Source organism: Neovison vison, chromosome 9 (genome assembly GCF_020171115.1).
Source record: "Neovison vison isolate M4711 chromosome 9, ASM_NN_V1, whole genome shotgun sequence".
NCBI classification, from domain to species: Eukaryota; Metazoa; Chordata; class Mammalia; order Carnivora; family Mustelidae; genus Neogale; species Neogale vison.
The window spans coordinates 78,285,980-78,308,576 of record NC_058099.1 but is presented as its reverse complement, the minus strand read 5'-3'; the positions used below and the strand labels follow the sequence as shown (position 1 = coordinate 78,308,576).

At 40.6% G+C, this 22,597-nt stretch overlaps 1 pseudogene; it reads right to left on the bottom strand.

Annotated features, from left to right (window-relative positions):
• Positions 1 to 1,047: 1,047 nt before the first annotated feature.
• Positions 1,048 to 21,916, bottom strand: LOC122916768 (annotated as a pseudogene).
• Positions 21,917 to 22,597: the final 681 nt, after the last annotated feature.

The following is a 22,597-nucleotide window of genomic DNA, read 5'->3' as shown; positions in this document are numbered from 1 at the left end:
CTGTCTTGTTTGCAGACTCTCTCCTTGCTTTGATGAAGTAAGCTGCCATGCTGGAGAAGCCCATATGACATCAAGCTCTAGCCAAGAGCTAGCAAGGTACTGATGATCTCATTCCAACAGACTTTGAGGAACTGCATCCTGCCAGCAAATGTGTCAATGAGTATGAGTACAGGAGTTGGTCCTTCCCCAGTCAAGCCTTCAGATGAGAATGTAGCCTCAGCTGACATCTTAATTACAGCCTTGAAGCAGAGAATCCAGATAGGCCTTGCCTGAATTTCTGACCCACAAAAGCCATGACATAATAAATATGTATTTTTTAAGCCACTAAATTTTGGAATATCCATTACACAGCAATAGATAATTAATGCACCCCTCAATTACTGTAACCTTGGTATAAAATGTTGCATGTCTGGGAAGGCAGGCACCATGCAGGATGACAGTTTCCCTGGCAACATCCCTGGAAGTACTTTCTTCATGCTCAAAGACTATCCCATATGCTCATATATTGAAATGGTATCACTGGGCTGTAATAAGCCTGAGTATCCTCCAGGAGGTGAGGCTTAGATGACAGTAAATCATCCCACCCGACAAATAATTTGAAAGCAGATGAAAAGAATTTGAGTCAACTTCTACACTGTAAAGGTTTTTCTCACTATTTGTAAAGGTCTGAAGGTTTTCAGAGTAAGCTCTTTGTACTTTTTATGGAAAAAAAAATATATAAATGTTTTAAATATAGGGCATCAGAGCAGGATCAAATAAACAACCCCCAGATAAAACTGAGAAGACTACTGTCTGGCTTCTTACAAGGACTGGTGTATTGAGGAAGCCAAAAGAGTTAATCAGTAGGAGTTGAATGCGCTGCTTCCTTTCCCTGAGTGCAAGCCCCAGCCCTAGTCTCAGTGCGCACACAGAGAAAACCACTCTCTATTAGAAGAAATGTTTATTGAGGAGGATTAATATTTTTGGTTGTACTGAAGGTTGTTCTCATCAGAGAATATACTGTCATGAAAACTGTGAGGCTTTCTCAACAAGGACTGAATGATTTCTTTAGGGAAATTTTTCTCCCTGGAAGTTCTGGAGAAACATTTTCTGCTTGAGTAAAAGAGTCAAATCACTAAACACAGTACTTTTGTTAGGGTCACTCCTGGTGGCCCAAAGGACCTGGCATACTTGATGCACACAAGTGGGGCTTGGATGAGGCACAGACTCCCCAGAGGTCAGAGAAGAAGAGGGATGACTCTGGCATAACAGCTGATCTTTGAAGGCCTCAGCTTTCTGGGGATGTCTGACCCTGTCTCTGTTCTTTCTGATACTTGTAAGACGGTTCTGGTCAGCACAGACAGCTTCTTGGCTGCAGGAGTTGATACTTGCCCATTTCCCTTACTGTGGGTCAGAGAGAGTCTGATAGTTGGAGGGATGTCACTTGTCAGGCCCTATTTGGGCCTGTACATCCTCCTGCTGCTGGCTTAACTCTGAGGCCTCAGATCCATATATATGTGCCAGCTTCTCTTCTAGGACCTTCCCAAGTGAGCTTGTGAGCTTCAGGAAGCTGATCACTCCCAGAAGTAGCCACATTTTCAATTGGGTCTTGGTGCTGTGCTAAGGTGGACATGAACATGGCTTTTTGCTGGGGACTTTCTTGATGCCCTGTGAATTTTTCTTGGAATTGATCCACTGAAAAAAATTGCCTCATCTTTTTTCTGAAGTAACTTCAAGAGGAAACTGTTCATTCTGTGACAGAGTTGGGGAAGCACTCTCTGATTTTCTGTCCTCAATGCAGTGACTCTTCTCTCTGCCTACAGATGTCCCTATTCCTGAGTCCTCACTTCTGCATTTTCTTGCTTTGGGATCCTGAGGTCTCACTTTCTTTGCACTTCTTCTTTGTGGGAAGTTCATAGGCTGTACCTTATAGACAGCCAGCTTCGAGTCCCAGGATTCCTGCTGCTGCTCTGTGCTAATTCTGCTGTCCTTCAGTTGGATGTGCAGCACGTGGGATGCTTCCATGTCCCCACTGCACACATTTTGGGATTGAGTCAGTGAAACCTTGGAAGTCAATTGCTATCTGAAGGAAGGGGCATGTCAGTCGGACATCCTTGAGCCTGGTTATACTCCTCACTCTGTAGTTTAAAATTTAACTTACTCAGGATCTATCCTTTCAGGTCTGATAGTTTAGAATCTTGGGGAACCAGTATTTTTGGTGAGGGGTGCTCTGTGATCAGGGAATCTACTTCTGTGGCCAGGATCTACTTTACTCATGTTGACATTTATCATTTTGTAGCTTCCCAGCTCATTGTTTTTCAAGGTGTCCCAAGATTGGGGTTGAAGGGTACAGAGCTCCTCAGTGTTGAATATAGCCCTGGACAAGTTGGGCATGACAAAATGTTCTAAATTCTTCTCCACCATCACTTTGCCCTGCTCCATTTCTACTTTGTTACTGGAACTCACATTCTCCTGCATTGGCTCGTGTCCAGCCCCAGCTTTCCTTGTGAGCACCTCTGGGCCACATGTGTTGTCTTGTACAGTCCCACTGGGTCGTACTTGAGCTATTATGCTGTGTGCAAGGAAGTCTGGGTGCCCCACTCAGCTATCTGGATGCACTCTGCAGTCTTATGGTCAGTGTCAGAGTGTGATGGCTTCCGGCCCCCCATCCTTCATTGCCCACAGATGACATAGTGAGGAGAGGATGATCCACAGTGGGGACTGACTTTGTTGTTCTCACCCTGTTTCCCAAAAAAGATTTAGAGCTTTCCTCACGAAGTTTAAAGAAACTCAGCTTTGGAATCCACCCCAGAAATATGCATGGCTGAGGAGGGAAAGTTAAATTGAGGAACAGACCATGTTTTGACTTCTCTCATGTTTTGACTTCTCTTGACTTCTCTTCTCTCATATAGAATTTTATGGATTCAAGAACCCTGAAGTGTAGACCCCACATTTGCCTTATGTAAAATCTTATAATATGGGCCTCTAGCACCTGTTGTGTACTGGGATCAGAAAAGAATGCTCTAGAGTGGTGCTCTGGCAGTAAACCCTACCCACCATTATTTTTAGAATCTGTGTTTTCTGTAGCAATCTGGGGACTCCCAGAGAAAGGCAGTGTATTGTCATCAGCCACCCACGAATAACACACACCTATAAGAATCCTACCCCCAGTGATCTGCAAAACTTCTTGCTTATATGTAATCTAAGAATGCTCTTCATTTGATTCTGGTCTGTGCCCTTCCTTGAGACATTTAATAATTCATTCCCTGAGTGATTCCTTGAATGACACACACATAGTTATTTGTCACCAAGGCAGCCCTCAGACCTTTCTGAGACCCTTTGTGGGCTGTTTTCTGGACTCTTCCCCAGGATATATCCAAGATTACTCCTCATATCCTTCCTAGCTGGAACTTTGTTTGGACCCTCTCATGGAACCTTCCAGGGAGATGCAACTCAGTCTTTGCTAGATCCCTGCTACTATGGCCCTAAAGCTCAGAGAATTATGAGTGAACATGTCTGCCTTTTTGCTGAGAGATTTCTGTTCATTTATGTTGAGGCTCCATCAATGCTAGGGGCGCTAGACTTCTATAGTCATGGAGACACCACTGTGGGATTACCTTCCTTGGACTATGTAACTCCAGTGTCTCATGGGGTTCACAGGTGATATGAAAATGGCCAGGAATGATGGAGACTGGTACATAAGCATAGGATAACCAGATAACAAATGGAAGGTTGGGAGCTCGAAGACAAGTGGTTTCTTGAGATTTCTGGAACATAGGGACTAAACCCTACAAAATTCCTGTTACTTCTGCAATACGTGCCATTTCAGGTATTGATTTTCTGTCAAGATATGAGGGTCTGACTCATTCTTGGATATATGGAAAGATACTGCATAGTCCCTAATCTGGGATGAAGAAAAAGATGGGAGGTAGGACTGGAAATAGGCCTGGATTTTCACCTGAGTGAAAGATGGGGGCTGGGATTGGGGCAGGGTTTGAGGCAAGGGCTGGGGATGTACACCAGGGAAAGCAAGGTATTGGGAATAAGGAAGTGGTGGAGATGCTTGCATTTTGATAGCAGAGATATTATGAATTCCATTGAATAAGACAGTGTGAGAATCTAGTGGGGAAATACTACTAGAAAATAGGACAGTGGCTATGAAGGACTCACTGTGAAAAGAAAGAAGACCTCAGAAGTACTGGGTATATTTCTGATGCAAGTTTCCTGCTAAAGCCTTGATATAGAGGAACTGTTGATAGAGAGCTGCTCTGGTTTGCCTTCAGTGTTCCAGCCAGTTTTGTGGGCTGTAGTGAACTGTACATCAAATGGCTGCAACAAATTCCCCAAAGATGTCCATTGGTATTCTGACCACATTTGTTTGGAAAATGGCCCCTCCTGCTTTCTTCTCTAAAATCAGAAAGCCATTGTCTCTCCAAGAGGGGCTGAGAGTTAAAGCCAGGGAAAGAAATTCCACTGGCCTCCTTGTGCGTAGTAGCAGAGTCTCTCCAGAGATAGGTTTCTGGTTGATGGAGGTAGACTTGCTTTTGCTGAGAACTGGAGTGTGATAATGTGGGGAGGAACATGTTCTTGGCACAAATCTGAACAAATCTTATCCCACAAATCTGAACTTGACAGACTTGAAGAATCACTACGTCTGATTATTGGGACATCAGTGGACAGCCCACCAGGGCTATCTAGAGATGACTTCTCAGGAACAGGGTTCAATGAGATGGAAATCAATTTGGATTGAGTCACAGTTAAAGGGCAGTCTGGCAGTGGTGAAACAGTTGGTGGAGCATGATGACAAGCAAATGAATCAGTGGGATTCCTTGTCTGAGACAGATTTGGTAAGAGGTTGATATCTTGTGAAATGGTGGGGTTAAGAGCAGAGATGGTATTTAGAGGTAAAGTAGCCTCTGGTTGGACAACAGTATCCCCTTTCTAAATGTCATGTAGTTTGGAAGGGGGAATGGCAAGGGGATGGTATATGGAATCCAAGGCTGTTGACTCTAGAAGCAGAGTGTGACCAGAGGATGAGGGTAAGAAAAAATCAGCTAAAGGGGTCATTGGGTTAGGTGAGAAGATGGTGGGGGATGGTAAAGAAGGCTCAGGCAAAGGGGCTGGTATTAGGTCTCTTGGACAGACTGCTGAGAAGTCAGGGGATAAAGTGAATGACGAGTCAGTCACAGGAGGGGTGGAAGCCAAGGGGATAACAGAGGGAGTAGTATCTTCCAGAGCCTCAGGGAACAGCAGCTGATCCATCTCAGCAGTTGTGGTATTACACACATCACAGAGGGGGTCTCAATATAACTGTTGACAAAAGTGGATGGTATCATGATGCCGCCTAGGGGGCTGGGGAGACAGGAGGTACAAAGCTACAGCCGGGACCAGAATGAACATAAGTGACCCTGGCAAAGGTAGGCCCCCCATTCACATCCCCAGGACTTTCAAATTCTAACTCTGAGGATTTTCCATCCCATGTCAATTCCAGGCTTCCCTGAGGCTCTAGAAGTTCAAAGACTGCTTAAAAGGGCGGTACAGGAAAAAAGGTAATGTTTAGTTACCTTTCTAGAAGAGAAAGCACATTTCTTGCCTCCTCTACTTGACTCTGGCAAGTTCTCCAACCCAAGAAACCAGGAGAACGATGAAGATAGAAGCAAAAGAGCTTATAAAAACCTAAGTAGAATGTCCTTTACATGATACCCTAGGTAGATTGGACTTGGAGAGCTCCAAGAATTAGGATATAAGGTCACATGATCAATGCTTATAATAAGACGACCTATATTGTTCTATCATTCACAATGGGCTTTTCTACATATTATCTATGCTATGTAATTCTGAAAAACATCCTATGTGGATCATAAGTCAATGGTTATCTCAAAGAGGAAATTGAGTACCCATGATGTCACAGGTCTTTCACAAAGTCAGGAGACAGAGATTCTGACTCTTGACACCTCACATGGCCACCTAATGGGCAACACCTATTGTCCAGATCCATCACTGCTCCATGCTCAGTAATGGTCAGAGCAGGGAATCTGAGAAGGGTTTTGTACTCTGATTACCTTGCCATGAGCCTCTCTTCTGAGGCCTCTATTTTCTGAGAGGTAACATATCTAGCAGCTGGCTTCCTCAGAGATCATGGACCTGAGCCCTTATGGAGAAAACAGCAAGGGTCACCTTAGAGAGCTCAGGTGGAATAGGCAGACGCTTACCTTTCAGAGTCCCACCTTTCCTCCTCCTCCTGGCTCTGCCTTGATGCTAGAACAAAAATAAAAAGAATGAGGGAGCTTGGGACCATGTCTAAATCTTCTCTCAGAAATGGAGACATTCTTTATCCAAGTATAGTAGGACTTTAATTAATAGAACTTTGTGTTCCTTGCTTTTTTCAGTTTTTAAGGTGGTAAAGTATTGTCAATATTTACTTCTTTGAAAAACTCAGAGGAGGATTTTGTCTGGGAGGTCCACCCTTGATATTCTCAGTCAGAATTTCATTGTTCAATGAGGACATAGAAAATGAAGTACAACAGTCACATATATGCTGCTTCAGGTAGGACCCTGTATCCTAGGTCATAGCTCCGACCTCACTATCTTCTCAGAGGCTCAGCACTCTTCTCCTGATCAGTCCAGCATGAAGGAAGGCTTGATCAAGTGATGCTGGACATGAGAATGTGACTCATGGTCAGATTCTGGGAAACTATTCTCTTACACAGACCTCATACTCTCAAAATAACCTAATTCAGGACTATAGAATCCCTGTGTTTTGGATTTTACCCAAGACCTACCACCATACCCAGATAGATTGTGAGTTTCAAATAGAAACCTTAGACCTTTCTTAACCCTTACCCCTGCCAGGCCTCTTTTCCTGGAAGAACAAATGTCTGTTCTCTTAAGACTTCCCATTTTAGGTATTTCTCTAACCCTATAAAAAGCATTTAGAAATCTGGGAAAAGGAACAGGAAAACAAAGAATCCATTATCTGAAGGGCAACCTCTGGATTGAACAGACTAAAAAACTGAACAGACTAAAAATCAATGACTTTTCTTAGAACAATAGTGACAAACCACTACCTCAAATCTCCAGAGAGTATCAATGCAGAAAAATCATACCTAAGATTAGCTTATCTGAAACAGAAGGCACTGGAGGCTCAACACTGCTCTCCTGGTAGGAACACTTAAACAGACACTTCGACAAATTGCTGGAGGATGCCTATGGCGTAGCATGAGAGTGAGAAATTCCTGGAGTCACAATCTGATGGGACTCCCCCCACTTATATGGGTTTTATTACCAGGAACCCAACCTGGTTCTCATAATAAAGAGCTACCCCCCCCCCCTCCAATGCTCTCTGGCATTTTCTGGCCAGGAAGAGTAGGGTTAGGGAGATAGGTAACCATTTTGAAAATATTTTGAAATATTCCCAGAGTGTTTTCCATACCAAAAGCCTACTCAGAGGGGAAAAGCCTACCAGAGCATTATGCCCCATGGGAGAAGGTAAATTACCCAACTACGGCAGCCGCCTCTAGATTTCCTCTCTCATCCAAAGAGTGGAACAAAACAAAATAAAAATCTCTGAAACACTAGTGAACATCACAATCCAGGAACATAAGGCCATCATTAGAAGACAAATGATTAATCATATCCCCTCCCCTCACACCTTACTACAGTATTGATGGCTCCGGTGTAGGAACAGGATCACAGCTAAAAAGAGCTGCAAGGTATAAGTTTTATTTAGGGAGATTTAGAGAAACCTAAAAACAGTAGGGGAGACAAAAACAAGGATACTAGAGGAAATGGCAACCTTTGATATGTGTAGCTACAGTAAATATTAAATACACCCCAACACCTAACCAGATTAACATAAGACTTCACATTAATGGTCTCTTTATTTCAGTTCTGATTACCCAATACATCATGTTTGGCTTTCAAAGAAAAATTACAAGACATGCTAAAGGCAGGGAAAAGCAAACTGTTAAGACAAACCAAGCATCAGGTTCAGAAATGACACATTTCAGAATTCTCATATGCAGAAGCTAAAGTAACCATGATTATTATGTTAAGGGCTCTAATGGAAAAGGTAAATGACATAGGAAAGCAGATGATGCATGTAAGCCAAGAGAAGGAAATTATACAAAAGAATCAAAGGAAATGTTAGAAAAAAGAAAGCAGTATGACAAATGAAAAATGCCTTTGATTGAATCATCTGTAGGTTGCATACAGTTAAGGAAGGATATGTGAGTCTGCATAAATGTCATTAGAAACTTGCCAAACTGAAATACAAACAGAAAAAGAATTTTCTTAATCCTAAAATCTAGAATATCCAAGAACTGAGTTTCAAACTGTGTAATATATATGTAATTGGAATACCAGAAGAAGGCAGAACAGAAAAAATGTTTGAAGTAATAATGGCCAAATATTTTCCAAGATTAATAACAGATTAATCATACATTGTGAAAGTTCAGAGTACACCAAGCAGGGAAATACTAAAAAAGTCTATACCTGGACATATCATATTCAAACTGTAGGAAAACAAAAGATAAACTTTGAAAGAATCCAGAAGGAAATAGAAACACTACCTCTAGAGGAAAAAAACATAAAAATCATGACATATTATCATAAACCATGAAAGTAAGAGATTGGAGTGAAATGTTTAGTGTTGAAAGAAACAACCACCAATCCAAAATTTTATATCTATTGATATTATTCTGCAAAAGTAAAAGAGAAATAAAAACTTAGACAAATAAAAACAAGGGACTCATCACCAACAGACCTGCCCTGCATAAATGTTAAAAGAAGTTCTTTGGCAAGAAGGGAAATAACTCAGACCTACATAAAGGAAAGAAGAGAAGGAATGAATGAAGCTCAAATAAAACTTTCATTCATCTTATTCTCATTTGACCTAATAATAATAATAATGATAATGTGTTGGGTGATTATAGTATATGGATAAGTGAAATGAATGGCATCAATGTTACAAGGGACAGGAGGAATTGGACACTCCTGTACTATCTATGAAGTGATATAACATTATATGAAAGTGGGCTTAGAGTAGGTGTAAATGTATATTACAAACTCTAGGACAACCACTAAAATATTTTTAAACACAATAACTGATAGACTAACAAAAGTGAGAAAATAGAATTATATATAATGCTTGTTTAAAACCAGAAAAAGAAAACAGGGAAAGAGGGGAAGTATAGGTATAATGAATAGCAGATAGTATGGACAATGGAGAGATTTTAATCCAACTATATTTAAAAATCACTCAATGGAAGTGGTCTAAATTCACCAATTAAAAGAGTAGACTGTCAGAGCAGATTAAAACAAAAGAGAACAAAACAAAAAACAAGACATAATTATATGTTGTCTATAAAATACCCACATTAAATACAAAGATACAGATAGATTAAAAGCAAAGGGACAGAGAAAAATGTACCATGCTAACACTAATGAAAAAAAAAAAAAAAGCAGGAGTCACTCTATTACTTTTGGACAAAGCAAACTTCACAACAAGGAAAATTACCAGGGGTAAAGAAGAGCATTTCACAACAACAAAGAGGTCAATTCTCCAAGAAGACAGAACACTCTTTAACAGGTACACATGTAACAACATAGTGTCTAAATAAGTGAGGCAAAAACTGGTACAATTGCAAGAAAAAATGGATGAAAAAAAGTTTCCCCAAACATAATCCTCAATCAACTTGATCTAAATGACATTTATAGAATACCTCATCCAACCACAGAATACACATACTTCTCAAGCTCACATGGAACATTCACTAAGATGGACCATATTCAAGGGCACAAAACATACCTTAACAAATATAAAGTAGAAATCACACACAGTATGTTTTCAGACCATAATAGACTTAAACTAGGAATCAACTACAGAAAGATAGCTGGAAATCCCAACATGTTTAGATTAGATTAAATGACACACTACTAATACACAGGCCAAGAAAGGAGACTCAAAAGAAAAAAAAAAAACTATTTTAAACCAAATGAAAATTAAAATACAACTGAAGGGGCACATAGGTGGCTCAATTGGTTAAGCATCTGGCTCTTGGTCTCAGCTCAGGTTATGATCTCAGGGTCATGAGTTCAAGCCCTGTCTTGGGCTCTACACTGAGCATAGACACTCATAAAATAAAATAGAATAGAATTAAAAAAACTACTTAGTATTTGTAAGATTCAGCAAAAGTATCATTTGGAAGTTGTTTTGAATTCATCTGTTTGAAAAGAAAGATTTAGTACCTCTGAGGGTCTTTATTTACCTGATTGAATTTCTGTTTCCAAATACTGGTAAAAACGGTTTCCTCTTTTGGTAGCACAGCACCAGGAGGAGGAAGGCAAGGATGGGAAAACTGAGCAAGTGTAATTGGAGTTCAGCCATGGTGTAGTAAGGCTTCTCAGACAAAGATGACTCACATCATTGCAAGTGCACTCCTGCCTCAGGCAGCTGGGCATGGAGAATGCATGTGCTAGACTAGAGTTCCAGGCCCACATCACAGGGCTTTAGTACAGACACCAAAGGTTCCTGAGTGCTGGGGAGGGGACAACACAGGATAGAGAAACTCACATGCAACCCTTTTCCCACTATCCAGCCCAGCAGATGTGTCCATCCTTCCTGGTATGTTAGATGCCTCCAGCCTACCTTCCTGCTCCACCTAGTCACATATCATATATTTACCTTAGTGAAATGTTCTCGGTCCCCTGTTATCCTGATATTACCTGAGACCCTTCTCTCTACTTGGTGATCTCACTTTGGACCTCAATTCATCTCTGAAGGGTTGGTGTACCCCGGGATTTACATTCTCAAGATCTACTCTGCCTTCAGCTGCAGCTCTCCCTCAAGCATTTTTCCCTGTATGAAGTCAGAAATAGACTCAGCCGCAGCCCCACCCCACAGCTCCTCAAAAGTATTCAAATGGTTCACCAAAAAGCATGAGAAAGCAGAATAGCCTGTACCAAGGAACAGAAAGCATGACAAAGAGAGAGACAAGGGCATGACATATCCATGGAACTGAGGCAAACTATTTAAAAATTTTTAGTAATTCTATCATTTCACCAAATCCCTCTTAGGCTATTCACACCTTATAGATTCTCTTCCACATGTATAGTGTCTCTCCCTGCTGCTCCCTCTTTCCTCTCTGTCCAGTCCCCCTTCTGCCCCCAACATTTTTAAAGGTTCCTTTATTTTACAGAGCAAGTGTGCTGCATCACAGCAGACCAAACTCACCTTGATTTAGGAAGTGAGCTCCTCTATCATAATGTCTAATGAGCACAACTGTAACTATACCTAGCAATACCTTTTGGATTTTTGAATGACACCCTTATTTCTTCCATGAAACGTGTTTTTCCCACATACCTTCTACCTTACCTTTTCACCAAAATGCCTTATTGTCATCTCTACCAATTTTAAATGATAATGTGATTTTTTTCCTTTTTTTTCAATTTATTTTCAGAAAAACAGTATTCATTATTTTTTCACCACACCCAGTGCTCCATGCAAGCTGTGCCCTCTATAATATCCACCACCTGGTACCCCAACCTCCCCCCCCCCGCCACTTCAAACCCCGATAATGCCATTTTTGTTGATGGTTATATGTATTTATTTCTTCTCCCCATGTTACCTAATCATTTAATAGTTGAAACCATTACAGCTTCATTATTTAGATTATAAACTGTTGAAATTAAGCCCTGGATCATTTCCTTACTTGACTTGCCTACATTCCCTCCAGCCTACCTTCCTGCCCTAGACACCCAATCCTTTCCCTCCCATATGAGGAGGGTTTGCCAGTAATGATAGCCTTCTTTTCCTCTCTTAACCTGAGTCCACAGCTTCACCATTGTCTCTCCCAAAGGAAAGTACACTTCTAACCTTCACATACCCTCCCTTGACTGTAGGATGTATATCTGTTAAGATAAATCCCTCCACATATCTTTGAATTTCTGGAATTGTTTTTAAATAGGCCCCTAGGACTCACAACTATAAAAACATCCTTTAAAGTCTGAGCAAGATAAGTCCCATCCAAAAAAATTTTCAGGTATGAAGGCATTATAAATATGGCACAGCAAATTGATTTTTCAAACCTGGCCTTGTTCTAAAAAGGCTGAGAAACTGAACCCAATTAAAGGAAACTAAAGATTCACAGCAACTGGATTTTTTTCTTCATATTTTAGGTGATTTATTTTAAGCATACCACATCTGCAACCACATTAAAAGGTACCCAGAAACCAAAAGTGTATTTCAAAGAATGTATTCCATATACATCCATATACATAGAATCTAGGTCATTCTAGACTAAATCCTGTAAGCAGGTTTACACACACACACATACACAAACACAGGACATTACTTGATGAATTGATAAAAATGGAATTTGAGTGAGAGATTAGTTAAAAGTTTTACATCAACATGAAATTTACTGAAGGAGATAACTGTGCTGTCAGAGAATATTCTTTTTAATAAGAAATACACTATGAAATATTCAGGGAGAAAGTGCATGATGCATGAAATGTATTCTCAAATATTCAAGAATGTATGCATAGTTTTCATATGCATATATGTGTCTTCTTATGTAGAGAAGGGGAAGGAGAAAAGGAGAGAGAGATTGTAAACAGGTCAAAATCTTAATAGGTACATCTGGATAAAGGGTATATGGCTTTATCATCTATGGCTTTATCATCTATGCAACTTTTCCACAACTTTATTTACAAATACATTTTAAAAACAAATTTAACCCAACCTTTGAGAATTCTGGCTTTGATTCCAGAAGCTAGTGCCTCCACCATACTCCAACCCCAGATGTGTGCAATGCCAACTTTAAAACAGTTGTCCCAGGTTCTGTCCAATGTGAGAAACATGGAATCTTCTCTGCACATTTGAAACATGCTAACATTTCAACAAGGTTTTACAAATTTGGCAAAAAGCACCCCCACTCAAAAAAAATTAGAAATTATATGCAATATAAAACAAACAACAAAGAACAAAAATTCAACATCAACATTGCTTAGTAACATGAACAACTAATTTCCTCTTTCTCTAGTGCCACCAGGTTGCTGCTCCTCTCCTAGGTTTCGCAGTGTGAATTGATTTGCCAGCACTTTGTATGCTCTGCTAGTCAGTTACCAGTCCTCCACCGGATTTCCATCTTCCAAAAATGTGTTCACATCCTTTGGCCTTTATGCTCCCCTTCTTGTCATCTTTAAGCATTTACTTATAAATCCTTTGTTTTAACAGCTTTATTGAAATACAGCTCACATATCATAAAATTCACCCATTTAACATGTATAATTCCTTGATTTTCTGTATATAATTCACCACAGTCAATTTTAAAATGTTGTCATGACTTAACAGAAACAAATCTGCAACCTTTTGCTATTATTCTCCTTTCCCCTCCTCCCTCCAGCTGTAAGATGAACTCCTTTCTGCTTCTGCATTTCCCTATTCTGGATATTTCATGTGAATGGAGTCATATGTGGTCATTAGTGACTGGCTTCTTTCATTTAACATGTTTTCAAGGTTCATCCCTGTTGTGGCATGGATTGGTCTTTTTTATTCCAAAAAACATTATATCATAGGGATATGTTATAATTTACTTACCTATTTCCCAGTTGACAGATGTTTGAATTGTTTCCATCTTTTGACTTTTTAAAAAATTTTCTGCGCAACAGTATTCATTGTTTTCGCAACACACCCAGTGCTCCATGCAATCCGTGCCCTCTCTAATACCCACCACCTGGTTCCCCCAACCTTCCACCCCCCGCCCCTTCAATGCCCTCAGATTGTTTTTCAGAGTCCATAGTCTCTCATGGTTTGCCTCCTCTTCCAATTTCCCTCAACTCCCTTCTCCTAACTCCCCTTGTCCTCCATGCTATTTGTTATGCTCCACAAATAAGTGAAACCATATGATAATTGACTCTCTGCTTGACTTATTTCACTCAGCATAATTCTTCCAGTCCCATCCATGTTGCTACAAAAGTCGGATATTCATCCCTTCTGATGGAGGCATAATAATCCATAGTGAATATGGGCCACATCTTCCTTATCCATTTGTCCATTGAAGGGAATCTTCTCTCTCTCCACAGTTTGGTGACCATGGTCATTGCTGCTATAAATATTGGGGTACAGATGGCCCTTCTTTTCACTACATTTGTATCTTTGGGGTAAATACCCAGGAGTGCAATTGCAGGGTCATAGGGAAATTCTATTTTTAATTTCTTGAGGAATCTCCACACTGTTCTCCAAAGAGGCTGCACCAACTTGCATTCCCACCAACAGTGGAAGAGGGTCCCTCTTTCTCCACAACCTCTCCAACACACATTGTTTCCTGTCCTGCTAATTTTGGCCATTCTAACTGGTGTAAGATGATACCTCAATGTGGTTTTAATTTGAATCTCCCTGAGGGCTAGCATTTTTTCATGGGTCTGATAGCCATTTGTATGTCTTGATTGGAGAAGTGTCTGTTCATATCTTCTGCCCATTTTTAAATATGATTATCTGTTCTGTGTGTGTTGAGTTTGAGGAGTTCTTTATATATCCTGGATATCAAACTTTTGTCTGTACTGTCATTTGCAAATATCTTCTCCCATTCCGTGGGGTGCCTCTTTGGTTTTCTGACTGTTTCCTTTGCTGTGCAGAAGCTTTTGATTTTGATGAAGTCCCAAAAGTTCATTTTGGCTTTTGTTTCCTTTGTCTTTGGAGACATATCTTGAAAGAAGTTGCTGTGGCTGATATTGAAGAGATTACTGCCTATGTTCTCCTCTAAGATTCTGATGGATTCTTGTCTCACATTGAGATCTTTTATCCATTTTGAGTTTATTTTTGTGTATGGTGTAAGAGAATGGTCGAGTTTCATTCTTCTAAATACAGCTGTCTAGTTTTCCCAGCACCATTTATTGAAGAGACAGTCTTTTTTCCACTGTGTATTTTTTCCTGCTTTGTCGAAGATTATTTGACCATAGAGTTGAGGGTTCATATCTGGGCTCAGTACTCTGTTCCACTGGTCTATGTGTCTGTTTTTATGCCAATACCATGCTGTCTTGGTGATCACAGCTTTGTAGTAAAGCTTGAAATCAGGTAACATAATGCCCCAGTTTTATTTTTATTTTTCAGAACAAATTTATATATATATATATATATATATATATATATATATATATATATATATCAACAAGTGCTCCATGAAAATTTTCCCAATCTTGCGAATGGAATCAGCATTCATGTATTAGAGGCAGGACGGTCTCCCCCCAAGATGATAGATTCTCAAAAGTCCTCGAGACACCTAATAGCAAGAATAAAAGAATTATAATTGTAAGCAGGCCCTCTTGAAGGCAGCTAGAACAAGGAAGCTCCTTACGTACAGAGGAAAGCCCATCAGAATAACATCAGACCTGTCCACAGAAACCTGTCAAGCCAGAAAGGGCTGGCAAGTTATATTCAGGGCACTAAATGAGAAGAACATGCAGCCAAGAATACTTTACCCAGAAAACTGACATTCAAAATGAATGGAGAGATAAAGAGTTTCCAGGACTGACAAGGCTTAAAAGAGTATTCGACCACCAAGTCAACACTGCAGGAAATGTTAAGGGGGGAAGTTCTATAAAAGATGAAAAATCCTAAGAATATCATTGAATAGAAATATAGAGACAATCTACAGAAAGAAAGATTTCAGAGGTAACACGATGTCAAAAAATGTATCTATCAATAATCACTTTCAATGTGAATGGCCTAAATGCCATTTAGGGCTGCAGATTAGATAAAACAACAGGACCCATCCATATATTGTCTACAAGAGACCCATTTTGAAACTAAGGATACACCCAGACTGAAAGTGAATGGATGGAGAAGCATCTTTCATGTCAATGGGCCTCAAAAGAAGGCCTGGGTAGCAATTCTCATATCAGATAAATTAGATTTTAAACTAAAGACTGTAGTCAGAGATACAGAAAGACACTACATCATTCTTAAAGGGACTATCCACCAAGATGATCTAACAATTATAAATATCTATGCCCCCAACATGGGAGCAGCCAATTACATAAGAAAACTGTTAATCAGGATAAAGAGTCATATTGATATGAATACATTAATAGTAGGAGATCTTAACACACCTCTCTCAGAGGTGTGAGAATCAATAAACAAGAGCATTGAATGACACATTGGACCAGATGGACCTCATAGATATATACACAACATTCCACCCTAAAACAACAGAATACTCATTCTTCTCAAGTGCACATGGAACTTTCTCAAGAATAGACCACATACTGGGTCACAAATAAGGACTCAACTGATACCAAAAGACTGAGATTATTCCCTGCATATTCTCAGATCACAATACTTGGAAACTGGAGTTCAGTCACAAGGAAAAGTTTGGAAGGAACTCAAACACCTGGGAGCTAAAGACCACCTTGCTTAAGAATGCTTGGATCAACCAGGGGATCAAAGAAGAACTGAAACAATTCATGGAAACCAATGAGAATGAAGACACTTTGGTCCAAAACCTATGGGATACAGCAAAGGTGGTCCTAAGGGGAAAATACATAGCCATCTAAGCCTCCCTCAAAAAACTGAAAAATCCAGAACACACCAGCTGTCTCTACACCTTAAAGAACTGGAGAATCAACAACAAATCACACCAATTCCACACTTAAGAAGGGAAATAATCAAAATTAGAGCTGAGATCAATGAGGTAGAAACCAGAGATACAGTAGAATGTATCAAGGAAACTAGAAGCTGGTTTTTTGAAAGAATCAATAAGATCGATAAACCATTGGCCACACTAATCCAAAAGAAAAAAGAGAGAAAGCCCAAATTCATAAAATTATGAATGAAAAGGGAGGGATCCCAAGTAACACCAAGGAAGTAGAAACAATCATCAGAAGTTATTATCAACAGTTATATGCCAATAAGCTAACAACCTAGATGAAATGGATGCATTCCTGGAAAACTATAAACTACCAAAATTGAACCAGAAAGAAATTGACAACCTGAATAGACCGATATCTAGTAATGAGATTGAAGCAGTGATCAAAAACCTCCCAAAAAACAAGAGCCCAGGACCTGATGGATTCCCTGGGGAATTCTACCAAACTTTCAAAGAAGAAATAGCACCTATTCTCCTGAAGCTGTTTCAAAAAATTGAAACAGAAGGAAAATTCCAGACTCTTTCTATGAAGCCAGCATTACCCTGATCCCCAAACCAGGCAAAGACCACATCAAAAAGGAGAATTTCAGACCAATATCACTGATGAATATGGATGCTACGATTCTCAACAAGATTCTAGCCAACAGGATCCAACAGCACATTAAAAAGAATATCCACCATGTTCAGGTGTTATTCATTCCTGGGCTACAAGGATGGTTCAACATTCACAAATAAATCAATGTGATAGAACAAATCAATAAGAAACGAGAGAAGAACCACATGGTCCTCTCAATTGATGCAGAAAAAGCATTTGACAAAATCCAGCATCCGTTTCTCATTAAAATGCTTCAAAGTAGAGGGATAGAGGGAACATTCCTGAACTTCATCAAATCTATCTATGAAAGACCCACAGCAAATATCATTTTCAATGGGAAAAAGCACACAGGCTTCCCATTGAGATCAGGAACATGACAAGGATGCCCACTCTCACCACTCTTGTTCAACATAGTATTAGAAGTCCTAGCAAAAGCAATCAGACAACAAAAAGAAATAAAAGGTATCCAAATTGGCAATGAAGAAGTCAAACTCTCTCTCTCCGTAGATGACATGATTCTTTATAAGGAAAACCCAAAAGACTCCACCCCCAAACTACTCGAACTCATACAGTAATTCAGCAACGTGGCAGGATACAAAGTCAATGTACAGAAATCAGTGGCTTTCTTATACAATAACAATGAAAATGCAGAAAGGGAAATTAGAGAATCGATTCCATTTACTATAGCACCAAGAACCTTAAGATACCTGGGAAAAAAACTAACCAAAGAGGTAAAGGATCTGTACTCGAGGAACTACAGAACACTCATGAAAGAAATTGAAGTAGACACAAAAAGATGGAAGACCATGCCATGCTCCTGGATCGGAAGAATAAACATTGTTAAAATGTCTATACTGCCTAGAGCAATCTATACTTTTAATGCCATTCCGATCAATATTCCACCAGTATTCTTCAAAGAGCTGGAGCAAATAATCCAAAAATTTGTATGGAATCAGAAAAGACCCCGAATCCCTAAGGAAATGTTGAAAAACAAAAATAAAGCTGGGGGCATCACGTTACCTGATATCAGGCTTTATTACAAAGCTGTGATCACCACGACAGCATGGTACTGGCATAAAAACACACACATAGACCAGTGGAACAGAGTAGAGAGCCCAGATATGGACCCTCAACTCTGTGGCAATTAATCTTCGACAAAACAGGAAAAAGTATACAGTGGAAAAAAGACAGTCTCTTCAATAAATGGTGCTGGGAAAACTGGGCAGCTATAAGTAGAAGAATGAAACTCGACCATTCTCTTACACCGTACACAAAGATAAACTCAAAATGGATAAAAGACCTCAACGTGAGCCAGGAATCCATTAGAATCCTAGAGGAAACATAGGTAATAATCTCTTCGATATCAGCCACAGCAACTTCTTTCAAGATATGTCTCCAAAGGCAAAGGAAACAAAAGCAAAAATAAACTTCTGGGACTTCATCAAAATCAAAAGCTTCTGCACAGCAAAGTAAACAGTCAAAAAAACAAAGAGGCAACCCACAGAATGGGAGAAGATATTTGCAAATGACAGTACAGACAAAAGGTTGATATCCAGGATCTATAATGAACTCCTCAAACTCAACACACACGAAACAGGCAAACATATCAAAAAATGGGCAGAAGATATGAACAGACACTTCTCCAATCAAGACATACAAATGGCTATCAAACCCATGAAAAAATGTTCATCATCAGTAGCCCTCAGGGAGATTCAAATTAAAACCACATTGAGATATCACCTTACACCAGTTAGAATGGCCAAAATTAACAAAACAGGAAACAACATGTGTTGGAGAGGTTGTGGAGAAGGGGGAACCCTCTTACACTGTTGGTGGGAATGCAAGTTGGTGCAGCCTCTTTGGAGAACAGTGTGGAGATTCCTCAAGAAATTAAAAATAGAACTTCCCTATGACCCTGCAATTGCACTCCTGGGTATTTACCCCAAAGATACAGATGTTGGGAAAAGGGCCATCTGTACCCCAATGTTTATAGCAGCAATGGTCACGGTTGCCAAACTATGGAAAGAACCAAGATGCCCTTCAGCGGACGAATGGATAAGGAAGATGTGGTCAATATACACTATGGAGTATTATGCCTCCATCAAAAAGGACGGACACCCAACTTTTGTAGCAACATGGACGGGACTGGAAGAGATTATGCTGAGTGAAATAAGTCAAGCAGAGAGAGTCAATTATCATATGGTCTCACTTATTTGTGGAGCATAAGAAATAGCATGGAGGACAAGGGGTGTTAGAGAGGAGAATGGAGTTGGGAGAAATTGGAAGGGGAGGTGAACCATGAGAGATTATGGACTCCAAAAAATAATCTAAGGGGTTTGAAGTGGCAGGGGAGTGGGAGGTTGGGGTACCGGGTGGTGGGTATTATGGAGGCCACGGATTACATGGAGCACTGGGTGTGGTGAAAAAATAATGAATTCTGTTTTTCTGAAAATAAATAAATTTATTTATAAATAAATAAATAAATGGGCTTTTGCACTTTAGTCACAGTGTATCACACTGGCCCAATGATAACAGTGCAAGTTGGGTGGCGGATATGTGCGAAGTTATATTGTTGCATGTGCTCTTGGACATGTTTCTGTAGTGTAAAAAAAAAAAAAAAACATAAAAAAAAATGTAGTAAAACCATTAAAAAACAAAGATGTTGGGTGCCTCATAAGGAGAGGGAGGAGGGGTCAGAAGGAGACCTGGCAAGGGTGGATCAGTCTATCAAGACCAGAGGTTAGCTCTCTCTCAATGAAGACATTTCAGAAAGTATATTTCCTTTGAGATTGGGAAGGAAACCCCTTTCTGTATAACAGGAAGGAAGAGGAAAAAGAAGAATGGGGAGATTTTTTTGGAAGGATTTGGGCCTGTTTTGTTTTGTGAGAGGCTCGATCACTGCTTTCGTGCTCCTCTGTGAGCTGTGGTACAGCACATCTGCTGGGCAAGTGAGATGGCCTAAGGTTGAGGAAAGTAAAGGAAATTTGAAATAGATCTGAGGTCCACCTGGGTGCCTCAATCGGTTAAAAGTCTGCCTTCGGGGGCGCCTGGGTGGCTCAGAGGGCTAAGCCTCTGCCTTCGGCTCAGGTCATGATCTCAGGGTCTTGGGATCGAGCCCCACATCGGGCTTTCTGCTCAGCAGGGAGCCTGCTTCCTCCTCTCTCTCTGCCTGCCTCTCTGCCTGCTTGTGATCTCTGTTTGTCAAATAAATAAATAAAATCTTTAAAAAAAAAAAAAAGTCTGCCTTTGGTTCAGGTGAGGACCCTGGTGCCCTGGGATTGAGTACTGCTCCCTGCTTGGTAGGAAGTCTGCTTCTCCCTCTACTTCTGTCATTCACTCTGTGTTTCTGCTCTCTGTCAAATAAAATTTGAAATAAAATAAATTAGATCTGGGTACACTGAGGAGAGAATGTACTAAGGAAATAGTGGCCTAACTCCATGTATTTTGTTCAAGTTAGTAAGTCTTGGATAAATATTTGTGGAGTGAGTGAATGATTTCCAGGTAGTGCTGGGGCTGAATTTCATGTAGACTCAGTAGACTCAGTTGTGAGTAGACTCAGTTTTGACATGGGAGATTTAATCCAACAATAATCAGTTACATACAGAAAGACATTTCTAAAAAGGCAGAGAAACAAGATTTTGCCAGATAAGAAGGACTAAAGGGGATTAGATGGGGTCGTCCATTTGTACTAGAGCCTGTTTTGTTTTGTTTCTTTTGTTTTGTTTTTCTACCTGAAGGATGGTTGATGCAATATCACATTAGTGTCAGGTATGCAACTCTATGCTCTGCTGTGCTCACCGCGACTGCAGTTACCACATGTCACCAGATAACGCTCTTACAATACATTGGACTCTTTCCTATGCTGGACTGGTGCTTTTTACATGTTCATTACCCGACAAGCCATCAGTTTTACCTTGGAGAGTGAGGAAAGGAAGAACAAGGACTTGCTGGATAGGCAAGAAGTGGAAAGTGGATGAGGTGGAGTAGAAAAATTAACAGGGTCATATAACGTGGAAGGACAGGGGCATGAGGCAGAGGGACAGAATGTCAGACTATAGGATTCTGATGCCAGAAGTATTCCTGGTAATAAGCTCTACAGGGTGGCACAAAGTGCACTGGATTGGCCATAATGGACTCTAAAATGAGATTATATAGGAATCAGCAGGCTGGGTTACTGGCTGGTCTGTCCACATAGATGTTAAAGCTTCCTGAACCCCCTCCTCACCTCCTCAGGCTCCCTACCCTGGGGCAACTTCCCACCTATTGTCGCCTCAGGGCCTCCACAGCGTCAAATCTGCATTCTTTTTGTGACCCCAACATTCAGATAGTGTAGGGTCAATGATAACCTGGATGAGAATCTACAAGTGTGGTAGTGAGAGAGGTCATGGACACCTGGTTTTCTGTTTTAGCACTGAGCAGTCCTGAGACTGTCCAGAAGACTACCTCAGGTGTTCTCTAACACCCCATTTTAGTCCCACTCTGAGGTCTCCAGAGCCCTGTTTTAAGTGTGGGAATGTGTGCCATCATGCCCCCCCCCCAAAAAAGCATTCCATGGAGTTCCATGATAAGCCCCCAAACATCTGTATTCTGGCACACAATAGAGAACTCACCTCTGGTTCATAAGTTGCATGTGTTCTGGAGAAGAGCTACCATGGCTCCACTAAGGCCGTGAATATTGAAGGTGGCATACCGCCATGCTAGCCATAGTAAAGGCCATATCTTATATATAGTCATCGAGCGTGGATGGAAGGCAGGCACCAAGATCACCTTCCCCCAAAGGGGATGCCATGCCTGACAGCCTGCAGGTATTGCTTGCATACTCAAGGAACAGAACCATGCCTTTTTGGTATAAGGCATCGGTAGGCTGGGCCAGATTCCAGTCTGCCTCAAAGTGGTGGTGCCTGATCAGACTGAAGGAGGAGGGGAGCGGGACAGGGTCCTGAGAAGGGGATGATTAGACATAAACTGTTGTTCTACCAGCAAGGTCCCTCTTTCACCTTCTCATTTCATCAAAGGTGCCTTATCCTGGAAGGTGGTAGCTGCCTTGTTAACATTCCTATCACTAACAGCTAAGTGATGCTTTTGTTCTGCAAAAAACATCCTCAGTCCAGCAGCCTGAAGAAACACCCAGGGAGGGGAAGCACTTCCAGTAGGAAAGCTCAATGTCAAGTGTAACGTGACTTAAAGGACAGATTCATCAGCAGCATCTAGGGTATTCTTTGACGCTACCCGCAACCAGCCCAAGAACAACACCCCATCCCCCGAAAACACTCCCATTCAGAGTTCATCCACCTGTGGGATCCTCTGATCACTGACTTCTAAGTCATGATTAAGCTAACACAATAACAGTGAAGAAACAACAGTGTCTTAATCATTA